The 18,796-nt window shown below is 44.6% G+C and overlaps 1 protein-coding gene across 2 annotated transcripts in view; it reads right to left on the bottom strand.

Moving 5' to 3' along the window:
- The window catches only part of LOC129137687 (ribosomal protein S6 kinase beta-1-like), a 107,454-nt gene extending 88,669 nt beyond the window's left edge, over positions 1-18,785 (bottom strand). The window contains exon 1 of one of the 2 annotated variants that reach the window (XM_063798893.1): positions 18,629-18,785. The gene's annotated coding sequence lies outside the window, so the exon portion shown is untranslated. The remainder of the gene's footprint in view (positions 1-18,628) is intronic. The other variant, XM_063798890.1, reaches the window with a different exon arrangement.
- Positions 18,786-18,796: the final 11 nt, after the last annotated feature.

Raw genomic sequence — 18,796 nt, 5'->3', positions numbered from 1 at the left:
TTCTCCTCCTCCTTCTCCTCCTCCAGCAGTTCAGCAGTTTCCTCTTCACAGTGCTCAGCTCCTGCTGGGCTTCTCACCTGACATTGTTGGCCACTGCCACCGCAGTCTGCAGATCCGGCTGGAACCACCTCCATTCCATGGTCTTCTTCTGAAAATGCCAGAGCCCAACCCTGTGTCAGATGCCTGCCAGGGCTGGTGCCTGGGCAGAGACTCCAGAGCCCCTGTATCAGTCACCAAGAAAGAACAGCCAGCAGTGCTTAGTGAGGCCCTGCTTTCACGGTGTCTTGCTGCTAGGAAAAGGCACTGGTGGAAATTACACCTTCAGGTTATGAGAGCTCTCCATCCTGACAACAAATGACTGCTTGATTTTACTTCCTGCTGGCAAGAACTTACAGTTTCAGGGCCCATGTCATGAAAATGTTCCAAGATAAAGCAGGATAGAGAGAGTGATCCAGACCTTGGAGGGGTAATTTATAGGAAGATGGTGGTGAAGGCTCCTGCCACATCTCCCCTGTATCTGCTCAGTCAGAGTCTTTAGCTGCCTCCCCAGATCTGACTTCTGTTTCTCCAGCTTGATCACATTACCTAGAAATAGACAATTCAGACAGGCCTTGGAAGAGTTGTGAGACTCTTGAGAGAAGATAAGTCAGGTAGCAAAGGGGCAGCTCCACATGCCACAGCAGGTGTTCAAATCTACTCTAAATGCATTCTACTCTAAATGCAACTTTTAGCAATTTCAATTTACCCTGCAAAGAGGGGCTGGAAGCAGCAAGTTCCTCCAAAATAGGGAACACGATGATCTGAAAAATACATGGTGCATATTGAGGTTACAGTCTCAGCAGACAGGATGCACAACCAAATAGCACTATGGGAAGAGGCCTCCTTGGCCACACACACTTGCACACCGAGCCCGGCCTCCCTCGCACTCACACGCAATCATCCTGAGTGTCCTTTATTGCTGTGAGATAGAGGCTTTCACATAACAGAGCACATGACTGCTTATTCCTCCTGTGGTTTGTAAAGCACTTTCCAGAGTCGTGGGTCTCAATGGCAGTTAAGCCTCTGAATCATTGGTGAAGCTTTTCAAAAGCACCGATGTTCTAGTCCACACTCCAGACACCTGGAGGCAGAATCTCCAAGGGCAGACAGAACCCGAGGATGTGTGCATTTGACATCTTCCCAGGTGGCTTGCCTGCCTCTCCCTACTTAAGGACACCTGCAGCCCCTCGTTCTCCTCACCTCCAATTCTCTCCATATGGCTATCAGAGTCATTCGAGTTTAAATCTGATGGTGTCAGTCACCAAGCTGAAATTCCTCAATAGGTCCTCATGCTCTAACCTAGAGCAGTTTTCTATGAAGGCTGTGAATCAGTATCACCAGAGAAGGCTAAAAAGATGCTTGTGGGCAGGTCCTACCCCAGCAGTTCTAGTTCTAGTGGGCCTGGGAGTCTGCGTCTGGGATTATTCTGCTGAGTAGAAAACACCCCCTAATTTCCTTTCATTTTTCAGTCCATTTCTCTCCCATCAGGATCTCATGGGAAAGAGTGATCGGTCTAGGGCTGGATCCGTGTGTCTCGGGGTCTCTGAGCAAAAAGATATCTGAATAATACTTCAAAATCCTTTTAAAAAGTTTAACAGCTTTTCAAAAGATGGCTTGGGTTATTGTCAGTCCTGGATATATGATGATATAACCACAGGGGTGGGCCTAAATTTTGCTGTGGACATTAATTATACACTGGTTTTCTTGGTGTGTCTGTGCTGACTTTTAAGGATTTAGGGACAATACAACCCCATTCTCAACAGCAAAATATCACAAAAACAAAAACAAAACAGAACAGAACTTGTCTTCTTTGACTTTTCTTCACAATCATGGTGCTGGGTTTGGAAGGATACACTGATGATAATGGTGTCCAGGTTTTCAGCTGTATCCTGAGAACAGCCTGGATGGCACCGACACTGAATGCTGAGGTTCCACAGTTCTACTGCGTGTCATGTTCAAGAAGAAATGAGGCAGGTGCTGTCAACTCTCACTCTAACCAACTAATCAATATCTGGAATACACAGTCAGTTCTCAGGTTCGTGCACAGAGTTGCATCTGGCAATATCTCCCTAAAACAAGCAAGTCTCATCAGCAGTGGAAACTCATTCTTCCCATTTCCTTCTTCCTAACACTGAGCAAGTATTTTTAAATTTTTCCTCAGTCTCCTGATCTGCACAACCTGCCTTGCCTGCAACGTTAACCATTCTCACACCTTACAGCCTTTTGAAACCTAGGAGCCGACCAGCACTAGCCAAGAAGGATTTAATATTTTCCTGACCTGAGATGATGTGCACGTACGTGTCTTTGGTTTTCAGTCTCACAATAATGTTGCCCACTGCTTTTTAAAATTGGCTGTCTTCTCATGAATCCATAAATTTGGCTGCTTTTCCATCTTTTCCACAGCTGCATCACACTCTACAGATGTCCCTTTAGCATGTCAGGGCAGCTTTACATACATATTGTCGAACTTCCTCTCCCTTTCTCTGATGTACTGTGTTGTCGATTCAGTAACTCAGGCTTAACAGCACAGGAGCTCATGCCTTCAAGAAACTTCCCTAACATACGTGTCTTCTCTGCAGGTCTCTCTCAGCCTCCCTGCGCTTAGGGACAGTGGACAGCACTGCAGCACTGCACTTGGGGCCATTTTAAACAGCGAAGTCACCAAAACCAAGCAAAAAAATGCTAAAAGCACAGTACTAAACAGACCATGGAAAAGACATATGTACAGTATGAGAAGGTAAAGTGTCTGTCTGACCTCAGTGGGGAGCATAAGCACTGGATGACTCAACGTTTTCACTTCTCTGTGCATGTCCAAAAATGACAAAAATGACTCAGTGGAAGTACTCTGTGTGTTGATTTGGGGGTTAAAATACATTTGAGCAGCTGGGCGCAGTGGCTCATGCCTGTAATCTCAGCACTTTGGGAGGCCATGGCGGGTGGATCACCTGAGGTTGGGAGTTCAAGACCAGCCTGACCAACATGGAGAAACTCCGTCTCTACTAAAAAAATACAAAAATAGCCGGGCATGGTGGCGCATGCCTGTAATCCCAGCTACTCGGGAGGCTGAGGCAGGATAACCTCCGGTGAGCCAAGATTGCACCATTGCACTCCAGCCTGGGCAACAAGAGCAAAACTCCATCAAAAAAAAAAAGAAATTTTTAGCAAGCAGGTGAATTCACAAATGTGCAATCTGTGAATCTGTGAATAAGGCGGATCAACTGCACGGTGTGGGGAACTCCTCAGGCAACTGACCAGGCTATTCTTAGTAATGATTGGTGTGACCTAAATGCTTTGCCCATTAAACCTTTTTTTTTTTTTTTTTTTTTTTTTTTGAGGCAGAGTTTCACTCTGTTGCCCAGGCTAGAGTGCAATGGTGTGATCTCAGCTCACTGCAACCTTCACCTCCTGGGTTCATGCGATTCTCCTGCCTCAGCCTCCTAAGTAGCTGGGATTACAGGCACCCGTCGCCTCACCCGGCTAATTTTTGTATTTTTAATAGAGACAAGGTTTCATCATGTTGGCCAAGTTGGTCTCGAACTCTTGACCTCAGGTGATCCACCCACCTCGATCTCCCAAAGTACTAAGATTACAGGCGTGAGCCACCACACCTGGCCATGTCCATTAAGTCTTTTGTCACAAAAGCGAAGCACATTAGATGTGATAATTTGATAAGGGTCATCTGGACAAAGCAGGCAACGTTTAATCCCTTTTAAAAATTTCTTTTCCCAAGTCAAAGTAAACAATGAGCTCATAAGCCACATAATGATGCCTCTTCAGCAACTAAGTGGCCAACATCTGTAAGTTACTTGCTATCCTACCATCAATGGCACACATGCAGGAATTGTTTTCTCCCTTAGACCAAGAGCACACATTTTTCATCCACTCTGACACCTATCATCCAACTCTATCAGCTCCAAGAGACAACACAGTGTCAATGCTTGGCGACAACACAGTGTCAATGCTTGGCAAGGTATTTCTTCTGAATAACCCATTCCTACCCCACAGAATGTCCTTAGGAAAAGTCCCTGTGAACTCTCACACAGTCACAGCTGAAGTGTCCCAACTTGTGGCCTCTAAGCCGATCAGGCTGCTTAGAGACAGTGGCAGCAGCATGGCTCACACACAGCACATCTAGCACAGACAAGAAACATTTGTGGCTGGGTACAGTGATTCACATCTGTAATCCCAGTGCTCTGGGAGACTGATTTGGGACAATCGCTTGAGCCCACAAGTTTGAGGCTGTGGTGAGTATGGTCATACCACTGCACTCCAGTCTGGGCAACAGACTGAGACCCTCTCTCTAAAACAACAACAAAAACAACAACAAACAACAAAGCATTTGCTATTTTTCACAGTCACTTATGTTGCTTACTCTTTTCTTCTGTTATCCAGTTTTCAACTTAGTTTAAGAGATTAATGATTGTTTCTTAGGTGACATTCTTCCCGGGAGATTATAGCACACTCAAATGAAAGACTCTTCATAAACCCCAGCCAACACACGGTCAAAAACCTTCCCACAGTCACCCACTGCTGCTGGGTTCTTTAGTGTCCTACTCACTTCCAATCCACATTTCACCTGGGCTTGACCCCACTTATTTTTTAGCTCACTGATAAGTTGAGTACTGTGTAACTTGATAACCCAGTGCTGTTCCACCTGATCTTCCAGTGCAAACATGGTTTCTTTCATGTCTTTGATCTCTGCATCACTCTCTGATGATGCTTCTTGCAGCTTTAGGCTGGTTCTGTTTAGCTGTTCTGCTTGGTGATTACACATCTCCTTCAGGTATGAATAATCTTTTTCCACTTAAAATAAAAGGAAAGTTCCCTGGTCGGTTTAACAACAAAGTTCCCGCAGCGATCAGTCCACTACAAGCCAAAGCCCCATCATGACACAATATACCCATGTAACAAACCTGTACACGAACCCCCTCAATCTAAAATAATACATCACAAAAAACCCCTGGCAAGTCAGCAGCAGGCTCATGGACACAGTGGCAAAGACGCCTTTGGCATGTGCTGTTTCTTGCATTATTAGCCTCAGAAACAGCCGAGGCCACGAACAGTCAGAGAAACATGATGTATGCTTCCAAATGGCTGGATTCTGTACCCCTTCCTACAAGCGAAAGGGAAATCTGCACGCACTTAAATATTCCTCTTTCCTGCAGCTGAGGGAGCAGTGCTTCCCTGGGAGGCACTGGCCCTGTACCAAGAGGGCTGCCTGGTGTGGCCGCCCCACCGCACATCAGCTATGGGGTGGCGCCCTCTGCTGCTGAGCTGTGAACAACGCCCCTGAAGCAAGGCTGATCTTCAATCTCCTTAGCCATAAGATACTTAGCAGTAAGTTACAATGTTTCTTTAGAGAAATACACTATGAACCTGATAGAGAACCACAGTGGAAGGCACAGAGCACTGAAACACACACATACCAGAAGCAGAAAAGTGGCACAGTACAGTCCTTCCACCTGTTCAATTTTTGATTGTTAATATTCTAAATATACAGGAAACTACCAAGAATAATGATAAACAGGTACCCAGACTTAACAATAGTTAAATTTTGCCACACTTGCAAAATCTTTTTATTCTAGGAAGAATTTTTTAAAGCTTCAATGTACCCTCCCACCTCAGAGAGTAATAAGCATTATCCTAAAATTGCTATGTGGTCATCCCTTGAATGGTTTTTCACTTTTACTATATATGTATGTATCCATGATAATGCCTAGTATTGTTCTGGGTGTTTTGAGTGTTTTACACAATGTTATATATACTATATTGTGCTTTTAGAGTGTTGGGTTTGTAACATGGTAATATGCTCTATCCCTCACCATCTATGCTTATTATGCCCTTGCACCTTGCTTTTAGCTGTGTTTTCAAAATGTATCCATACTGGTACACATCCTGCTAGGTGGCTACTTTAGTTGCTGCACAGTATTCCACTGTCTTCAGAAGAAACTATCAACAGAGTAAACAGACAACCTATAGAATGGGAGAAAATATACATTGTTAAGGTATATATTAACAAAGGGAAGCCAGGCAGGTGGCTCAGGACTGTAAACCCAGCCCTTTGGGAGGCCGAGGCGAGTGGATCACCTGAGGTCAGGAGTTCGACACCAGCCTGGTCAACATGGTGAAAACTCCGTCTCTACTAAAAAATACAAAAAATTGGCCAGGCACGGTGTCTCACGCCTGTAATCCCAGCACTTTAGGAGGCCGAGGCAGGTGGATCACTTGGTCAGGAGATCGAGACCATTCTGGCCAACAGGGTGAAACCCTGTCTCTATCAAAAATACAAAAATTAGCTGGGCATGGTGGCATGTGCCTATAATCCCAGCTACTTGGGAGGCTGAGGCAGGAGAATCACTTGAACCAGGGAGTCAGAAGTTGCAGTGAGCCGAGACTGCGCCACTGTACTCCAGCCTGGTGACAGAGTGAGACTCTGTCTTAAAAAACAAAAAACAAAAAATTAGCCAGGTGTGGTACCAGGCGCCTGTAACCCCAGCTACTTGGGAGGCTGAGGCAGGAGTATCGCTTGCACCCTGGAGGTGGAGGCTGCAGTGAGCCATTGCACTCCAGCCTGGGCAACAAGAGTGAAACTCCATCTAAAATAAATAAATAAAAATAAAAAGGAACACAGCAAGAAGATATAACAATTATAAATTTATATAAACCTAATGGCAGGATCCCAAAGTATATTTTTAAAAATTGACAGAATGAAAGGGAGAAATACTCTTACACTAATACGAGGATATTTCAATACTTCACTTTCAATAATAGAACAACCAGACAGATCAATAAGAAAATACAGGACTTGAACAACACTACAAACCAATTGGACACAACAGACATATACACAACACTCCACCCCACAACAGGAGAATATACATTCCTCTCAAGTGCACACAGTACGTTCTCCAGGATAGACCACATGTTAGGCCACAAAACAAACCTTAACACATTCTTAAAAATTTAAAATAATTCAAAGTATCTTTTCTGATCACAATGTTATAAGACTACAAATCAATAACAGAAGGAGAACTGGAAAATTCACACATGTGGAAATTAAACACACTCTTCTTCAACTGGTCAAAGAAGAGATGACAAGGGAAATTTGAAAATATCTTGAGACAAAGGAAAATGAAAAGGCAACATGCCAAAAGTTATGGGATACAATAAAACAATGTGAAGAGGGAAGTTTATGTAAACGCATACACTGAAAAAGAAGAAACATAACCAGATCATAACCTAATTATACACCTTGAGGAAATAGAAAAAGAAGAGCAAACCAAACCCAAAGCTAGCAGATGGAAATAATGATTACAGCAGAGATAAACAACATACAGATGGAAAAACAATAGAGAAAATCAACAAAACCAAAAGCTAGCTCTTTAAAAGATCAACAAAATTAGCAACACATTAGCTAGACTAATAAAAAGAAGACTCAAATTATCAAAATCAGAAATGAAATTTGTTAAGAAAAAGAGAAAACTCAAATTATCAAAATCAGAAAGGAAATTTACTAAGAAAAAGAGAGAAGACTCAAATTATTAAAATCAGAAGTGAAACTGGAAATAGTATTACTTATTTTATGAAAATAAAAAAGCTTATAAGAGAATACTATGAACAGCAGTATACCAATAAATTTTATAACCTGGATAAAATGGGCATATTCCTAGAAACACACAATCTACCAAAACTGACACATTAAGAAACAGAAAATCTGAATAGACCTACAACTGGTGAGGAAGTGAGGAGACTGAATCAGTAATAAGAAACCTACTGGCCAGGTGTGGTGGCTCACACCTTTAATCCTAGCACTTTGGGAGGCCGAGGCGGGCAGATCACTTGAGGTCGGGAGTTCAAGACCAGCCTGACCAACATGGAGAAACCCTGTCTCTACTAAAAATACAAAAATTAGCCAGGTGTGGTGGCACATGCCTGTAATCCCAGCTACTCAAGAGGTTGAGGCATGAGAATCGCTTGAACCCGGGAGGCAGAGGTTGCAGTGAGCCGAGACTGTACCATTGGACTCCACCCTGGGCAACAAGAGCAAAACTTTGTCAAAAAAAAAAAAAAAAATGACAAGCACAAGACCAGATTGCTTTACTAGTGAACCCCACCAAAACATTTAAAGAATCAACTCTAATTCTTCTCAAACTCTTCCCAAAAATCAAAGAGGAGGGAACACTTCCTAACTCATTCTATAAAGTCAGCATTACACTGATACCAAAGCCCAATGAAGCCATCACAAAAAAGAAAATTACAGACCAATATGCCTTAAGTATTTAGATGCAAAAATTCTCAATAAAATATTAGCAAAGTGAACCCAACAGCATATCAAAGAAATTATTCACCATAACCAAGTGGAATTTATTCCTGGAGGGCAAAGATGGTTCAACATAAAAAAAACAATCAGTAAAATGCACCACATTAAAAAAATTAAAAGGCCAGGCATGGTGGCTCATGCCTGTAATCCCAGCACTTTGGGAGGCTGAGGCAGGTGGATCATGAGGTCAGGAGATCAAGACCATCCTGGCTAACATGGTGAAACCCCATCTCCACTAAAAATACAAAAAATTAGCCGGGTGTGGTGGCGGGTGCCTGTAGTCCCAGCTACCTGGGAGGCTGAGGCAGGAGAATCGCTCAAACCCAGGAGGCAGAGGTTGCAGTGAGCCGAGATTGCACCACTGCACTCCAGCCTGGGTGACAGAGTGAGACTCCATCTCAAAAAAAAAAGGAAAAAAAATTACAGAAAAAACTATGTTCATCTCAGTTGATGAAGAAAAAACAATTTTAAAAATCCAATACTTTTTCATGATAAAAACACAAGAAACTAGGGTAGAAAGTAACTTCCCTATCATGATAAAGGCCATATTTGAGAATCCCACAGCTAACAACATTCTCAGTGGTGAAAGAGTGAAAGCTTTCCCCTAAGATCAGGAACAAGATCAGGATGCACACATGTCACTTCTCTTCAACATAGCCAGAGCACTTATGCAAGAAAAGGAAATAAAGATATAAACACTGGAAAGGAGAGCATAAGAATATCTCTGTTCACAGACAACATAATCTTCTATGTAAAAAACACTAACAATTCCACTCAATGGGGAAAAGGACAGTCTCTTCAACAAATTACGCTGGAAAAACTGGCTATCCATATGCGTGAGAATGAAGCTGAATCCTTATCTGACACCATATACAAAAATTAACTCAAAATGGGCTACAGGCTAAAACTATAAATGTTTTAAAAGAAAACACAGGAGAAAAATCTCCATCAACTGAATTTGGAAATGATACTTTGGATATGGCAACAAAGGCACAGACAATGAAAGAAAAAAATTAGATAAATTGAACTTCATGAAAATTATAACTTGTTTTAATTTTAATAGGACCAAAGGATACTACTGAGAGAGTAAAAAGACAAGTCACAGAATAGAAGCAAATATTTGCAAATCACATATTTGCTAAGGGGTTGATATCCAGAATACATAAAGAACTCCTAAAACTCAACAGTAAGTAGTGTGCAAAATGAAATTAAGGGCTGTAAAAAACAATACTGAATAGGCAAAGTACTTGAGAGTTGTTAGTTGGCTCAAGAAATCTAGAGAGAAGTGGAAGTTCAAAGAACGTGGGTGGTGTCGTGTGTCTGGACTAGACCGTGGGCTTCCTGAGGCCAGGGACTCTGCCATATATACGCATGGTAGGCTCTCTGGCAGTATTTGTTGGGTGGATGCATAGGTGACTAGGACATTCCAACTGGAACGCAGGTTGGACCCATACTGCAAACAGTCTTCATTGCTAAGTAAGAGTATCCAGAATATATTAGTATCCAGAATATATTAATATAAAGAATGCTTATAACAGAATAATGAAAAGACAAATTTCAAGAGACATTTTACCATAAAAGACATATGACTGGACAACAAGCACATGAAAAGATGCTCAACATCATTTGTCACTAGGGAAATGCAAACCCAAACCACACTGAGATACCACCTCATACCCCTGGGAAGGCTAGAGTGAGAAAGATGGTCAACAACAAGTGTCAGTGAAGATGTGGAGAAATCGGAACCCTCGTGCACGAAGTAAATTATAAAATAGTGCAGCTGCTCTGGAAAGCAGTTTGGCAGGTCCTTAAAATGCTAAATGTAGAATTATCATATGACCCAGTAATTCCACTTCTAGGTATCCATCTACTCAAGAGAAATGAAACATGTTCACCCAAAACTTGAACCCAAAAGTTCATGGAGGCATTATTATTCATGGAGGCATTATTAACAATCACAGTGACCAAAAAAGTAGAAACAACCCAAATGTCCATCCACCGATGACTGGAAAAGCCATATGACATATCCATAAAGTGGAATGTTACTTAGCCACAAAACTGAAGCAAGTACTGATACCTGCTACAACATGATGGCCCTTGAAAACATTATGCCAAGTGGAAGAAGCTAGTCACAATACATCACATATTGTATGATTCCATTTATGGAAAATGTCCAAAACAGGCAAATCTATAGAGACAGATAATAAATTAGTGGTAGCCTAGGGTAGGGGAGGAATGAAGATTGACAAGGTTTCTTTTTGGGGTGATCAAAATTAGTTCTAAATTAGTTCTAAAAATATGTTCTAAAATTAGTTAGGGTGATTGTTGCATAACTGTGTAAATACACTAAAAAACAGACTTGTACACTTTACACAGGTGAACTTTATGGCATGGAAATTACATCTTAAGAAAACTGCTTATTCGAGGGGAGGCGAGAAGGGAGCAGTTGGTGGACAAAGAGGGAAAAAAGACTTTATTAATAATCTTTCAATACATTCTGAGTTTCAAACCATCTGACTATACTATCTATTCAAAAGCAAATCTAAAATCAAAGGATCAAACAAAATTAAAAACAGACTCCTAATTCTCCCCCAGTTTGGGCTGGGGAGTGGAGAAGGTGGGAGCTACCACCCACCCTGCCATAGTGTGAAGCAGTGGCTGAGTAAAGTCCGGCAGTGGATCCTATGTGACAAGGGCAGCCTTGGGGAGGCTCCAGGGCCCATTCATGGCCTGGAAGCCACCAAAGCCACCGGACCTGAGGGGGAGATAATGCCCGACTGACCTGATGGCAGATGCCCAACTGATCAGAGAAGCTGTCCATGCCCTTCCTCCTCTACTGCTATCTCGACCTACATAAAATCCCAGAACCCCCATCAAGCCCAAAGAGGAGCATGAAAACCCTAAGACTGACACCAGCCAGGCGGAGTAGAAGCTTGAGGGAGAAGCTCCATTAACAGAAAGGGAAGAAAGGGAATTCCTCTCTGACACTAGCTCTGTGGGCTGGGCTCACACCCTGGACTACCGCAGACTGGGATGTAGCACGGAGACTCTTTCCTGCACCCTGAGACCAGAGAGCAGCCAAGGAGGGTGATTCTCAGAGCTCTCTACTTGTGCCTCCTCACACACTTGGCCGGTTAACAGGTGTTGCACCAAGAAAGAGCTCTGTGGTCAATTAGCTTGAAAAATGTTGGGTTAAAGGAAGTCAAAAAATTTTTTTAACTGCAGGACTTCTCAGAGCCTTTTCTTGTGACTCTTCAAGAGGGAGTCTGGCAGGTTCAAAGCACTTTTGTGTTTTTGAGGGATATCTAATAGGAAAGACAGTCTTCTTCATTTTACAGCTGAGGGGAAGTGGCTCAGCCAAGGTCCCAGAGGGGGTCAATGAACAATTGGCCACAGCTGATTTGGCAGCACCAGACAGCTTCTGCCACTGCCAGGTCACAGTTCTGGCTGGGTTCCGACTCGTGGTGCCAGAGCACTGGGCAATTTCATCCTGTGTCGAGGCAGCCTCTGGTCACTGCCTTATCCAGCTCGCTCAGAAACTGTATGTATTTGAGCCCCTGGTCGGGTACATGTCTGGGATATGGGTGGTGAGCATAAAAGATGATCAGAGAAAAGATTTGCTCCCCGCCTGGGGTGTGGGGACAGAGCAGCAGGGAAAGGCTGTGAATCTAGGCTGTCTCCGGGGTCCATCTGGCGGTGGGTTCCATCTGCACAGCGAGGCACCTGCAGTTTTCCCCTCAATCTGTTGAATGTAAATCAGCTGCAACCCCTCCCAGCCCCGTGCCTGCACCTCGGGTCTCAGGAGCCCACGTGGGTGGCTGGGGTGTAGCCTCCTAGCATCCCATGAGGCACTGCCCACCAGTGCGCACAGAGCAGTGGAAGGCCTGCCTGGCCCTGGGATAAGGTATCAACTATGGGATGGCCCGAGTCTTCTAGATCTGGCCTTGGCCAAACCCTTGGTCCTGATCTCCTGCCCCCCTCCGCCACACACCCAAGGCCAGCTCTCCAGCCTCCCAGCATCACTCAGGCCTTTCCTTTTTCCTGGACATACTTATTAATTGCCTGGTCAGCTCCTCCTGCTCCTCCTTCAAGGTTCCACTGAGGTGTCACCTCCTCCAGGAAGCCATCCCTGACTTCCCCAGCCCAAGTCAGGTGGTGTTCATTCTCTGTGTCTCGTTTGTCCTGTCCAACATCTAGCAGAGCACTTGAGAGGCTGAACCCCAGGGCCAGACAGCCTGGGTTTGAATCTTGACCCTGCTGCACACCAGCGGAAGGCCTTGGTAGCAATTTATGAAACTCCTCTGTGCCTCTGTGTTCTCTGTGTAAAAGTGGATGAGAACATTGCCCATCTCACAGGTGGTTATGAGCATGAAGTGAGGGAGCACAGTTACATTCTTAGAGCAGATTCTTGGCACACAGCAAGTCCTCAATACAGGCCATGGAGGATGAACATTACGGCCCATATTGCACTGCATGGCAACTGCACTCCTCTGTCTGCCCCATCCTCTGAAACCTCCCAGGGGATGGGAAGCCCAGCAACTGTCAAAGGTGGAGTGAGAGGAACGTAAAAACCAAAGAAAGCCCATGGGCCCTTAGGAAGAAACTGAAGGACAAGGAGGATGCGGGCAGGTGGAGAGGAAGGAGGGAGGCTCCGGGAAGCAGCTGGAGCAGGGTGATAGTGCACAGAGCAGAAGAGGAGATGCAAATGGTCAGGAAACACAGGAAAATGTCCAGTCTACCAAAAATCAGAAAAACAACTGAACAATGAAAAATTCCCAGCTCATAATTATAGAATAGTCCATACAAAGAAAAACATTAAAATGAAAATAAAGATAATATTTTAAAATTTTTTTGTGTAGCTGGCATTACATTGAGGACACAATTGGACCAGGACACATTATGTCACCTCTTTCATAAACAGTATGTATCTCCTTTTTAATAAACAGAGCTGGGGCCGGGCGTGGTGGCTCATGCCTGTAATTCCAGCACTTTGGGAGGCCGAGGTGGGCGGATCACGAGGTCAGGAGATCGAGACCATCCTGGTTAACACGTGAAAACCTGTTTCTACTAAAAATACAAAAAAAAAAACTTAGCCAGGCATGGTGGCGGGCGCCTGTAGTCCCAGCTACTTGGGAGGCTGAGGCAGGAGAATGGCGTGAACCCAGGAGGTGGAGCTTGCAGTGGGCCCAGATCGCACCACTGCACTCCAGCCTGGGCGACAGAGTGAGACTCTGTCTCAAAAATAAATAAATAAAACAGAGCTACAAATATTCTAAGCAAAATATTATATGAATGAAGTCACCTATGAAAATACAGTAGATCAATACTAAATGGAATATACACCAAAATGCAAGGTCCTTAACATTCAAAATGAATTGTGTAAGTCATCCCATTAGCAGAAAAATACAGGAGAAAATAGTAAGATCATTTAGCTGAAAAGTTTTTTAAAGCATTTAATAAAATTTAAAACTGAACCACAAACACACAAAAAAACTTGAGTAAAATATAAAAAGAGGACTGGCCAGGCGCGATGGCTCACACCTGTAATCCCAGCACTTTGGGAGGCCGAGGCAGGCAGTTCACCTGAGGTCGGGAGTTCGAGACCAGCCTGACCAACATGGAGAAACCCCATCTCTACTAAAAATACAAAATTAGCCGAGCGTGGTGGCACATGCCTGTAATCCCAGCTACTCGGGGGGCTGAGGCAAGAGAATCGCTTGAACCCGGGAGGCGGAGGTTGCGGTGAGCCAAGGTCGTGCCATTGCACTCCAGCCTGGATAACAAGAGTGAAACTCTGTCTCAAAAAAATTAAAAATAATAAAAAAAAGAAGGCAACTTCCAGCCAGGCATGGTGGCTCACACTTGTAATCCAGTACTTTGGGAGGCAGAGGCGGGGGGATCACCTGAGGTCAGGAATTCAAGACCTGCCTGGCCAACGTGGTGAAACCCCGTCTCTACTAAAAATACAGAAATTAGCCAGGCATGGTGGTAGGTGCCTGTAATCCCAGTTACTCAGGAAGCTGAGGCAGGAGAATCACTTGAACCTGGGAGGTGGAGGTTGCAGTGAGCTGAGATCGAGCCATTGCACTCCAGCCTGGGTGACAAGAGTGAGACTCCATCTCAAAAAAAAAAAAAAAAAAAAGCAACTTCCTTAATTTGATGAAATCTGATATCTGATGAAGTCTAATACTAGCCAATAACAAAAACATAATTAATAGAGAATTATGGGAAGCTTTTTCCCCCAGTGCAGGACCAGACGAGGATGCTCTTTACTCAGCATTGTAGTGGAGAAACAATACAGTAAGAAATAAAAAGGCATTAGGATTAATTTTTAAACCAAAAAAATTGTCATTATGTGTATATGACACTACTACATGCCTAGACAATCCCTGAAAACCCCAAAACTGTTACAATTAATAACTTACTGGATACATTATTGTTATCAACCAGATTACTATATACTAGTATGAAACCAGTAGAAAATAATGATCAAACTAGAGAACAAGTATCTATGACAAAAATGAGCCAATAAAGGATCAATTTGCAGATTTAAGATAAATCCTTCAAATCAATATTAAAAAAGGACCCTACAAAAACACACACAAAATGAGCAAAGCATATGAAGAAAAGTAAGGCACAGAAGCCAATAAACATTTGCTAAACTCTACCTCACATGAAACCCACCACTGCAAGTTCCAGGTGAGAGGATCCCTGCAGAAACACTGCAGGGCAGGATCCCAGGAGGCAGGACCACCGGGGAAGTGACGGAGCCCCTGTAGTTGGGAGGGTCTCAGGCCCAAGCGGGCCAGGTGGCTCCAAACCTCCTGCTCCAGCTTCCCCTTACTCCCCACACCAGGCACAGACCCACGTGAGTGCCCCGATGCAGGGAGGATTCTGACTGGCCATGTCTTCTCTGCCACTGTGCAGCCTGCTGAATGGCAGCCTCCTTGCCCATTACATCATTCCAGGCTTCCCTTTCATGGGTCACCTTCTCCCTCCCAACACAATGCCAGAATCCACCCCAGGAGGATAGGGACCGGGAACCAAACTGTGGCACCATGAGTGGAGACCCTGGAGGCAGACATGGGTGTAGGCACAGAGTGGAAACATGCTAGGCCTGGCCAACGGGTGACAAGCACAGAGGATGGGGACATTCAAGGGCAGACACGGGTTGTAGTCACAGGAGAGAAGACCTGGGCTACAGTCACAGGGGATCCAGACAAAAAGGGAGCTCGCTGGCTACAGCTGCATGGCAGAGAGGCACACCAGGGACAGACATGGGTACAGGTGCAGGACAGAGGAGTAGGTGAAGGTTGGCGTGGGCAGAGGGCACAGAGATAAAGACACTTGAAGGGAGATGTGGCTGTAGGCTGAAGGGTGGAGTCACAAGAGTCCTAATGTGGGCTGCATGGACAAGGGCTGGAGACACAGGAAGACAGGCATGGGAAGCAGGCACACTCAATGGCAGGCCTCTGCTGCAGTAACAACAGACGGAGATACCCAACGAAAGAGACTGGCTGCAGGTACAAACACTGGGGATAGGAGTTTGGGGCATAGTCTCCTGGGAGAAATGATCCAGAAAAAGGAAAGAAATGGGCTGAAGGCACAGGGGAAGGAGACACACGAGTGCAGACATGGCCCAAAAAGCATGGATGAAAACACTGACTGTGGACATGGATTAGGGGGACAGAGAATGTAGCATACATAAGCTGGCATGGGCAGAAGCTCAGGGGACAGACAGACAAAAACATCGGAATGGGCTGCAAACACAGGGATCGAGGCACTGGAGGACTGCTACTGCCTGAAGGCTAAGGAGACGACAACATTCAAGGCAAGCAATGTGCTGCAAGCACACAGGATAGAGACTCACAGGGCTGGCAGGGGCTGCAGGAGCAAGAAATGGAGAGGCATAAAGTGCAGGCAGAGGACAGACCAGGTGACAATACACAAGGGCAGACATGGGCTTCAGTCATTACGGGATGGTGATACTGGTGAGAAGATACAGGCTTCAGGCACGAGGATGGAGACACACAAGGCCTGGTATGGCTGTAGGCGATACAGGGTGGAGACACTGGGAGGTCAATGCGGCGGCGGACACAGGGTTTGGAAACATCTGACGGAAAATGTGGGCTGTCAGATAAATCCCTGCTTAGAGAGAAATTTACAGCCTTAAGGGAATGTGTTAGAATAGAAAAAGACATTGACAATCAATCACTTAAATCTCCTTCTGAAGAATTAAAAACAGTCAAAATGAAAGAATGCAGAATTAAAGTAATGAAGAGCAGACATCAATGAAATAGGGAAAAAAATGCAACAGAAACAAATCAAGGATAAAAGTTGGCTTATAAGGCCGGGCGCGGTGGCTCACACCTGTAATCCCAGCACTTTGGGAGGCTGAGGCGGGCAGATCATGAGGTCAGGAGATAGAGACCATCCTGGCTAACACGGTGAAACCCCGTGTCTACTAAAAATACAAAAAATTAGCCGGGTGTGGTGGCGGACACCTGCAGTCCCAGCTACTCAGGAGGCTGAGGCAGGAGAATGGTGTGAACCCAGGAGGTGGAGCTTGCAGTGAGCCGAGACCCCACCACTGCACTCCAGCCTGGGCAACAGAGCAAGACTCCTTCTCAAAAAAAAAAAAAAAAGTTGGTTTATAAATATTAATATACTTAATAAACCACTAGTGAAACTAATTAAGGCAAAGAGAAAAGACACAAAAGATCACTATCAGGAACCAAAAGAGAAGCCTGCTCTATAGAGCAGTGTATTATTAAGACACTAGGAGGGTTCTGTGAAATACTTAGGACTAGAAGTTTGACAACAGAGATTCAAATAACATTACATTGAAAAATAAACTTCCTAGGCCGAACACGGTGACTCACGACTGTAATCCCAGCACTATGGGAGGTTGAGGTGGGTGGATCACCTGAGGCCAGGAGTTTGAGACCAGCCTGACCAACATGCCGAAACCCCATCTCTACTAAAAAATACAGGCGGGCACGGTGGCTCACACCTGTAATCCCAGCACTTTGGGAGGCTGAGGCAGGTGGGTCACGAGGTCAGGAGTTCGAGATCAGCCTGGCCAACATAGTGAAACCCCATGTGTACTAGAAACACAAAAATTAGCGGTGCGTGATGGCACGCACCTGTAATCCCAGCTACTCAGGAGGCTGAGGCTGGAGAAATCCGGGAGGCGGAAGCTGCAGTGAGCCGAGATCGTGCCACTGCACACTCTAGCCTGGGAGACAGAGCGAGATTCTGTCCCCCCAAAAATAAAAATAAAAATAAAAATAAACTTAGTAAAATGGGCACAGAAATAACATAAAACAAGAAAACTCCTACATATACCAAAGGATTTGAATTATTAGAAGTCAAACCAGCCAACAAAAATACTGTTCCACATGGAAAATTCCATACCTCGACTAAAGAAATATTCCAAATATTTAAGGAAGAAAACACCTAAATTTCTCAGACTCTTCTAAAGAGAAGAAATACAGGAAATATTTTTCAGTTTGTTTTTTGAAGCCAGCATTACGTTGGCACCACAATCTGAACAGGACATTAGAAAAAAAATTATAGGCCCTCTCTTTCATTAACAGAAATACAAATATTCAAAAAAAAAAACATATGAATTAAACCACATATGAAAATGTAACACATGGATACCAAGTGGGATATACTAAAAAAGTCAGGATTGGTTAACATCCAAAAATAGCTCATGTAAAATATCCTATTTGCAGAAAAATAGGAGAAAAACATATGATTTACAGTATATGTAAATATACTGTACAGCAAGAAAGAAATGTTAAATAAAATTAAGGTACAATGACCAGACTAAGAAACAACTATCTGCACTAGAAATGACCCCGTAAAGGATTAATTTATAGAATACCTTTTTAAATTCTTCAAATCAACGTAAGAACACAAATGACCCAACAGAAAAGCCAGCACTGAAAATGAAGACACAGACGCAAAGGCCAATAAATATTCACAAAACTTCGCTTCACTAACTTATTTCCAGTTCCAGATGACAGAAGGCCCTCAGGGACCCAGAAGGCAGGACCACAGAGAGGTGACAGCGCCAGCAGCAGGAGGGCGGGCCTCTGCCTTGGCCCAAGCGGGGCCACAGCTCCTGGCGGGCTGCGGGGGCCGGGAAGCCCGAGCAGCCTGGCGCTCCTGGCCCCTGCACACGCTTCCCTCCCTCCACCCCGTTCCTCTCTCTCTCTCTGTGCCTTGGGCCCCGTGGGATGCGCTCACATCCAGACTCACCAGGCCCGAGACATTGGGAGAATGGAGAAGCGCTTGCGAGCCGAAAGTCCTCCAGGAACACGTGAAGGACGCTTCCTCTGCACCTGGGACACCCTTCCCTGATGCTGGCCTCAAGGCAGGCGCGCCACACACGCTTCCGGTCCATGACGACCACAGCGCAGACCAGCA

The sequence above is a fragment of the Pan troglodytes genome, chromosome 19, assembly GCF_028858775.2.
Source record: "Pan troglodytes isolate AG18354 chromosome 19, NHGRI_mPanTro3-v2.0_pri, whole genome shotgun sequence".
Classification (NCBI taxonomy): Eukaryota; Metazoa; Chordata; class Mammalia; order Primates; family Hominidae; genus Pan; species Pan troglodytes.
The sequence above is the reverse complement of the archived record's forward strand: the minus strand, read 5'-3'. Positions and strand labels throughout refer to the sequence as shown.